The sequence below is a fragment of the Peromyscus maniculatus genome, chromosome 3 (assembly GCF_049852395.1).
Source record: "Peromyscus maniculatus bairdii isolate BWxNUB_F1_BW_parent chromosome 3, HU_Pman_BW_mat_3.1, whole genome shotgun sequence".
In the NCBI taxonomy this organism is placed as follows: Eukaryota; Metazoa; Chordata; class Mammalia; order Rodentia; family Cricetidae; genus Peromyscus; species Peromyscus maniculatus.
In genome coordinates this window covers 140,211,164-140,219,204 of record NC_134854.1, presented here as the reverse complement: position 1 = coordinate 140,219,204, position 8,041 = coordinate 140,211,164, and the positions used below count along the sequence as shown (strand labels likewise).

The following is an 8,041-nucleotide window of genomic DNA, read 5'->3' as shown; positions in this document are numbered from 1 at the left end:
CCAACAAGTTGCCTTCTGGCTCCAGCATGAACTTCATACCCCCCCCAACACACACACACACACACACACACACACACACAATTTTAAAAATTAAGATGGGTTTTCCTACATCAATGAATCAAGTTAATCCCCACAGGCATGCCCAGAAGCCCATCTCCCAGGTCATTCTAGATTCTATCAAGCAGACACCAACTGTCACATGCATGGAACAGGAGAAAGGAAAAGAGAACAAGAGAATATAGTGTGACCTCACAGTGCATGGGACTATTTGGGGGGAGGAAGGGGAAGCAAGAGGTGGGCAGATGGGAAGGGAGAGTAACTGGGTAAAGGATGGATAAGATACAGTAGAGTGGGGCCGGAGAAATGGCTCAGCGTTTAAGAGCATGGGCTGTTCTCCAGAGGACCTGGGTTCAATTCCAGCACTCACATGGCAGCTCACATCATCTGCAACTCCAGACCCAGGGGCTCTGATGCCCTGTTCTGGCCTCTGCAGGCACCAGTCACACAGGTGGTACACAGACACACATGCAGGCAAACACCTATAAATCCAAAATTTAAAAACTAAAAAGTAGAGTGATGCATGTATGAAAATACCATAATGAAACTCATTACTCCGCATGCTAACTTCAGATTTTAACTTTAAAAAAGATGAGGTACTGGGAGACCACATAGGCACCTAAGAGAGGCAAAGCACACCCTGACACATGGGGGGGGGTAATCAACAGCTCAGTAGAGAGACTAGGCAACTCAGAAGAATTCCAAACACCAGAGCCATTAATACACAGGCAACAACAACGTACAACACACATGTCCACTTGTCATTTGGTCCACACTGATGAGAGTATAGTCAGTACCGTATTTCTGGACGACAGCTGAACGTAGCTACCAAAATCCAAATGTGCAAACCCTAAGCCGGAAGTTCCCACCTCTGACACAAGGATGCTCCCTTAGCACTGTCTGTAATCATAGTACGAATGTATAAAATAAAATAACCCTATGCCTGTCACCATGGAAAAGCACAAATAAACGATCAGTGTTCATCTCCTTAGGAATGCAGTTGCCCTGTATGTGCTAAGATAGAAAGTTCTTCGAAGATTATAGTAAGCAGAAAGGGTGTGGATATGTAGGGCACCACTTGTGTTAATTCACACATGAAGCCCAAGTTATGCAAAAGCAAATTTAAAATTAAAAAAAAAAACTGTCAAGAAGGAGGTACACTCTCATGCTTGGCCAGGGGACAGGTGGCCATGCAGCAGGACTTCTGAAGTTGAAGCCTCCCTTTAATTAACAGAGCATGTTCATGTATTAGTGACGCAATTTGTATATATCCAAGTGAAAGCAGAAAGGGTCAGATCTGGTTTGGAGCAAAGAATAGATGTCTACTTTAAAGTTTGGGGAGTGGATGAAGCCCTGAACGTGTGTTGTTAACATCAGCACAGCCATGTCCAAACTCTAATGCCTTGGGAATGGGTCTTCCCCAGGCCCAGTTCAGGGGACCGGCAAGGCCTTCCTCGGGTCCAAACACGGATGCTGATAGTGTGAAAATATGAATATCTTTCTTCAAGATGGCCACAGCCTGAGACTGCTCCTCTCCCACGATTAGCTCCCCCACCACCTCTAAAGTGTGATCCTAATTAGTCTCATCGATAAAAACCAGGAGTCAGAAATCAGGGTAAAAGCTGAAAGATCAGAGAAGCAGAGCAGCCTGCCACTAGAAACTTGTTACCTCTGTGAATCCTCTGACCAAAAAGGGTCCAGCCCTGTCTCTGCCTCGCTTTATCACTTCCTCTCTCCGCCCAGCCTTGTCACTTCCTGTCTTCTGTCTGCAGACCTCCAGACCTCTCTGGTTAACTAGTGGCTAGCTCCACCCTCTGATCTCCGGGCGAGCTTTATTTGTCAGAACACAGTGAGGGTGCCTCCTCCTCATCCTGCTGCAAAATAATGCACTGAATTTGCAGGGCAGGCTGCTCGTGTGTTTCCATCTGAGCACGTGGCCCCCTGATCCGAGCTTTATGTTACCTGTACCTGTCATTTCTTCACTCCCTGTCACCTCAGTCATGTCAAGTCCAAAGCCGAGCAGGTTGTTACATCAAAGCACCTCCCGGGCCTTGGTGATGCTTAACATGGACTCAGGGGCTGTGTTCCCAGATCATAAAATCTCCACAACACAAGTGAAAGGAAGTGTTCTGCCTGTTCTCGGTAGCTACTTTGTCCTGGGCCTTAAGAATTGGTCACTTTGTCTTTCTCCAAAGACATGTTTCCTTAACATCAATGTGTGCGTGTGTGTGTGTGTGTGTGTGTGTGTGTGTGTGTGTGTGTGTGTGTGTGTGTGTGAGAGAGAGAGAGAGAGAGAGAGAGAGAGAGAGAGAGAGAGAGAGAGAGAGAGGGAGGGAGAGAGAGGGAGAGAGAGAGAGAGATCTATTTTATATCTTTGCTTGCTGCTTGTTTGTGTGTGAGTGTGTGTGTGATTTAATGTGTTTTGAGGCAGGGTCTCACTGTGTAGCCCAGCCGGTCTTGAACTCATGATCCTTTTGCTTCAGCCACCACACCCAGCCTGATGTTTACTTCCTAACTCTAAGACGTTGGTGTCCAGGTCTTTTGTGTACAGGAGCGTGGAGCAGGCTTGTGAGGGGCCAGTGCCGCTGTCTCTGACTCTTCCCAACCCCTCAGGAGGGCCAGATGCCGTGCTTTTCTGTCTCACTGGGATCAGGGAGGGTCAGCAGAGCACTCCCAAGACATCTTAGTAGTCTTGCTTCTTCGCTGTCCTTCTGTGGTTTGCTGAGGGAAATGCTGAGGTCCTTAGGTCAAGGACAAGTCCATCAAATGGCATCCCTTCAGGATTGTAACCTGTGAAGATCCACATGTTCTTTCCTGAAACAGGAGTGTGAAACGTTCAGTCAGACCCAATGCCCCATGCGTAGGGAACCAAGAGGAGAAGATTTCCTGTCACTCCATTGTGTGACGAAGGTAGTTCCACCCAGTTCCACAGAGGCTAAACCAAGTTGGTTCCCCAGGGATAAAGAGTCAAGAATAGCAGAAGCAGGGTTTGAACTTAAGACCTGTGGCTCTGAGTCTAGTGCTCATTCTACTTCCATCCTGTGATATGTGCAAAATGTTTGCCAACCCCTATGACATCCTGAGGGCCCAACATGCCTCCTCCTGTTTACAGAGTTAGGAAGTGATGCTCCTGGGGCCATGGAATAAATGCCAAGCTGTGCTACGGGGACTGCTTGGTACTGTTGCAGCCCCCTCTTGCTGATGATCTTGTACCAGACCTTCCCCTACTCCAGCTGAGGCCACCCCACCTTCTTGATGTACTCAGGGTCTCTGAGAGGCCCCAGAGCCACAGCTCTCCGATATCCCCAGAGAAAGCAACAATGTGATGTTTACTCTCCCTGCCTGTGGGCTTGAGGGCCTAGGTGCCATGTCTGGGTTGAGGATGGGCCTTGTCCTACCTGAGTGTCCTGATTTGGTGTCTAGGGAAAAGCTGAAATTCATTCATTCACTAAAGCAGGTGGGGAAGTCCTCAGTCCCCTGGGTCCAGGAAGCACTGTGAAGAAAGCCTGTGGCCTTGAGAAGCTGATTCTGTCTCCTTCATTCGAGCAGCCGGGCTACCTTCTGGGAGCCCTGAATCATGGAGGAAAAATGAGAATATGGGGAACAGGTCCTGCCACCAACAGTGAACCCACTCTATCCCTAAGCAAGCTCATGGGGGGCTAGAGGCAGGCTTTCCAGAGTGGCTGCTGGGGGACAAAACCAGCCCACCAGAGACACTGTGGTCACACCTCCCTCTCCTTTGGTCACCTCTCCTGTAGGTACCTGCCTTCCAGAGCAGTCTCACCATCTCTTCCAGCTGTTTCCCCGAGCAGTCTGTGTCCCTTTGCCCAACCTGCGATTACTGTGAAATCCCAGACCACTCTGGTTCTCGCCATGCTGGAGCTGCTCACTGGGTCCCTGATCTGTGTCTATGCCTACATAATGGAGTGGTTTTTAACCCGAGAATGGCCTGCTGTGGACTGCACAGTTGGCTCTGGGTTCCTCTGGCAGCCCCTCCCCATCGGAATCTACATTGTACCCGTGACAGATGATGATGATAAGGTTGCTTTGGTCAAGGAGACACAAGTAGAGGCGGCCTCTTCCTCCTCTGAGCACAATGTAGAGACAGTGTGGTTACCGGCTGTTCTCCCTTTCCCACACGCCCTGCTGGCCCCGGGTGTGGCCTGCATCTTTACCCTGAGTCTCCGATACTGCAGCCTTGTGCAGAGCTGAGACTGCTACAGGAAACAGTGGGTGTGGCAGGAATGATTCCTGAGGCACGAGGCATTGGTTCCCTCAGCACGCCTTTGCTGAACTGTGTGAGTACAAGGCTCCAGGCACGATGAGACGTGTGCTGTGCTCCCATAAAAGCAACTAGAAAGAACAAGCCCTAAGGTGTGGAGGCAGGGGGATAAGACCTTTGGGAGTGTGAGGGAAAAGGCAGTGATCTGAGAATGATGTAGTGGAGGGTGGCCAGGAAAGGTTGCTGGGATGTCGGGTGGGGTGGCTCAGGCCCTACCAACTCCATCACCCTCCAGCAGGAGGAAGTTAGCCAGCACATCTGGAGACCTACAGAGACTAACCGCTGGAGGTGACCGTCTTGGTTGTTTCAGCAAGTCCAGTTGCCTCCTCTTCTGGATGAGACATTCGGCTGCTTCTTTAGGAAGGTGGAAGCTGCGGGTTCTATTTGGATGTGGAGTGGGAGCAACACCCGATATCCAGTCAGAGGCTGAGGCTGGGCACAGTGATCAGGGATGGGTGTAACAGGTGGGGGCAAGGCAGAGCCACTTAGAGAAGATTTGTGTCCCCTGCCTCAGGCTCTTTCACAGGAGGCCAGGCAACTAGGCAGGTGGGGAGAGCCAGGCTGTGCTCGGTGTTTTGTAAAAGGGCTAGCTGACCTTGATCTGGAGGAGAGAGGGACCTCTCACGCAGGGACCATCAGGGCTGGGTCAGCAGCAGAATCCTGAATTCTGTTTAGCATTGAAAATAGTGACTCCAAGAAGGGACACTTCCCTTGAAGACACGGGGTAACCCCATGGGAGACATTTATCTCAGCAGATGTGAAGCCCAGCCACAGAGATCTGAATGGAAGGAAGTCAGACTAGCTCCTTGTTAATTTCATGGTTGACTTAACCCTGTGATTGTGCACTCAGAGGCCCTTTTTTTTTTTTTTTGGCCCTTCTTTCCCAAGCCAGCCCTCTATCTTTATTCCAAAAGGTTCAACCTCTTACCAGTACATCCTAAGAGTCACAGGCCCTCTCCTTTATGAGAACATGTTTATTTTTGTTGTCATGGGAGACGCACTATAGAGAAAATAGTAACGAAGGAGAAAATAATGACGAAGCAGCAGCCACTGGGGGCCAGGCTGGGCAGTGTGCACATTTTGTGGATTGTCCTATGAATTCTCTCAAGAGCTGATGAGGTGGCACAGCTATCTGGAATGTGAGGTTCATGGGCACAGTCAGGCATCTGGTACAAGGCCTGGCACACAGTAGGTAATCGGGAAATAACTTGTAAAGGACTATCTGTATCACTTACATTGCATTTATTTTTTAAGAGGCAGAGGTATCTGGCTGATGAGCTGGCTCACCAGGAAAAGGCACTTGCCACCAATGACCCAAGTTCAGTCCCCAGGACCCACTGAGGCCAGTGAGATTAGGAGCTGAGTCATTCAGCTCATAGGTGACCTAGTAGGAGGGGGAGATCTCTCAGACACACACGTTTCTGAACCCTATGGAAGACACTAAGTCACTTAAGCCACTAAAGGGCTGGAGAGGTGGCTCGGCCAGCGAGAGCATTTGTTGCTCTTGCAGAGGACCAAGGTTCAACTTCCGTTACTCACATGGTATCTCACAACCTCCATGGACAGCAAGCATGCATGCAATGTACATACACACATGTAGGCAAAACACTCACACAAAATCCAATGAATAACCCTAATAAAAAAAGCTCTAAGAGAAAAAGATAGCCAACTGAGCAGGAGTGCCTGACACTGAAAATGCCTATACTGTCTCTTAGTGCCTTTGAACACACTAACTGTCCCTGAGGGACGCCTGTGTGCATTCCAGTCATCTGGTCCACCTTTGTCAGCATGAAATTTGCTGAAGATTTACAAAAAGAAGTAGGTCTGGGGTGGTAGCAAGACATGAGGCCCACCCACCTCCCATTCCCCAAGGCAGGAAGAAAGTGTTTCTGACTGCCTGGAATGTTAGCTCCAGGATAGCTGATGCCTCTGGCCTCCAGTGACACCCGCAGTCACATGCACACACCCACACAGAGACACAGAAGTCAAAAATACTCCAAATACAGCTTGAAAATGTCAGCTCAGCCCAGGGGACGCACCAGTCTCCCTCTAGTAACCCGGGCCACTCATCTCCTACAGCCCAGAGAGTTGACATGCCCCTTCTCTCTACAGGCCCTTGCAGTTCCAAAACCCGACTCCCGAGCATAAGCCCAGCCCGTGCTGGGAACCAAATCCCTACAGGGAGTGCTGCACACCTGCTTGCTGCCCAGCAACTCGCTGTGGACCGTGAGTATGGACAGAGCTCCACTGCACACTGAGACGGGGCTTTGGGATGCTGGTCATATGCAGCAAGGCGCAAGCAACACTTTACATGGATATCCAGCTGTTCCAGCATCACCGACTGAAAAGCCATTCCTTCCTGGGATGCCTTGTACTTACGTTCAAATCAACTGATTGTGTAAGTAGGGCCTGTTTCTAGGTTTCCACTCCTTTTCAGTAGCTGATTTGTGCGCTCTTAGGTAGAGGCACGGCAGGGTTACTGCCGCTCTAAAGCACGTCTTGTTGTTACACTGGGGGGTCGTAGTGGATACGGGCACAAGCATGCCATGGCACATATGGCACAGGGTCAGAGGTCAACTGTCAGGAGTCAGTTCTTTCCTTCCACCTTGTTTCTGAGGCAGGGTCTCTCTTGTTGTTTCTACCACAGCTACATCCCTCAGGCTCCCTGACACACATCACACACGTGCACACCCATGTTGCAAGATATTGTTGACTACGCCGTGTAAGGATATGTCACTGTGATTGGTTTAATAAAAAGCTAAATGGCCAATAGCTAGGCAGGGGGTATAGGTGGGACTTCCGGAGAGAGAGAGAGCTCTCGGAAGAAGATGGCGGAGTTGCCAGCCAGATGTGGAGGAAGCAGCATGGGCAGTGCAGAGAGATGAGGTAATGAGCCACGAGACAGAACGTAGATTAGTATAAATGGGTTGATTTAAGTTATAAGAGCTAGTGGGACAAGACTAAGCTGAGGTGAGCTTTCATAATTAATAAGAAGTCTCCGTGTAGTTATTTGTGGGCTGGCAGCTGATGAGAAACTATTACACACTCACACACACACATACACATGTGCACTCATATACATATAAAAATATATACACACAAGTAATAATATTATTATTATATTGAACCAGACATGGTGATCATGCCTGTAATCCCAGGGTATCATCACAAGTTCTAGAGCAGCCAGGTTACTTACAAGTAAGTTCTAGGCCACCCTGGGCAACAATGTGAGGCCTTGTCTCAATAAATAAATATGCTGCTTTTGCCTGCCCACTTTCAGTCCTTGCCTGTGAGTGCATCTACTCTGTTGCAGACACTGTTGCTGCCATCGTTCCCTTCAGCCTTCCCATGTGGACGGAAGACCAGCAACTCTCCAGAAATCCTCCCAGCCCTCGGCATCAAGTTGAGCTGCTAAGGATTCAGCCTTCTGAATCAGCAGCTACTGGTTCACAGCTTTTCCAGTGTGCAGACAGCCATTATCGGGCTATTCCACCTGGATCGTGTAAACCAGCATAACACATGCCCTTTCTAGTAAAAGCATTAATTGATTGATCAAATAATTGTTACACTGAAAGGGCCGAGGATGTGGCTCGGTGGCAGAACATTTGAGTAGGATGCAAAAGGCCCCAGCTTTGAGCCTGAATGCCACAAAAGATTTGTCTGGGTAGTTTCGTGTCAGTGGTGATAGTTGGGAGTACACCA

At 49.3% G+C, this 8,041-nt stretch overlaps 1 long non-coding RNA gene across 1 annotated transcript; it reads right to left on the bottom strand.

Moving 5' to 3' along the window:
• Positions 1 to 797: 797 nt before the first annotated feature.
• Positions 798 to 5,204, bottom strand: LOC121828096 (uncharacterized). Its single transcript, XR_006070560.2, has 2 exons — positions 3,456 to 5,204; positions 798 to 2,871 (listed from the first exon to the last, which is right to left on the bottom strand). It is a non-coding gene; the product is annotated as an uncharacterized LOC121828096 (long non-coding RNA).
• Positions 5,205 to 8,041: the final 2,837 nt, after the last annotated feature.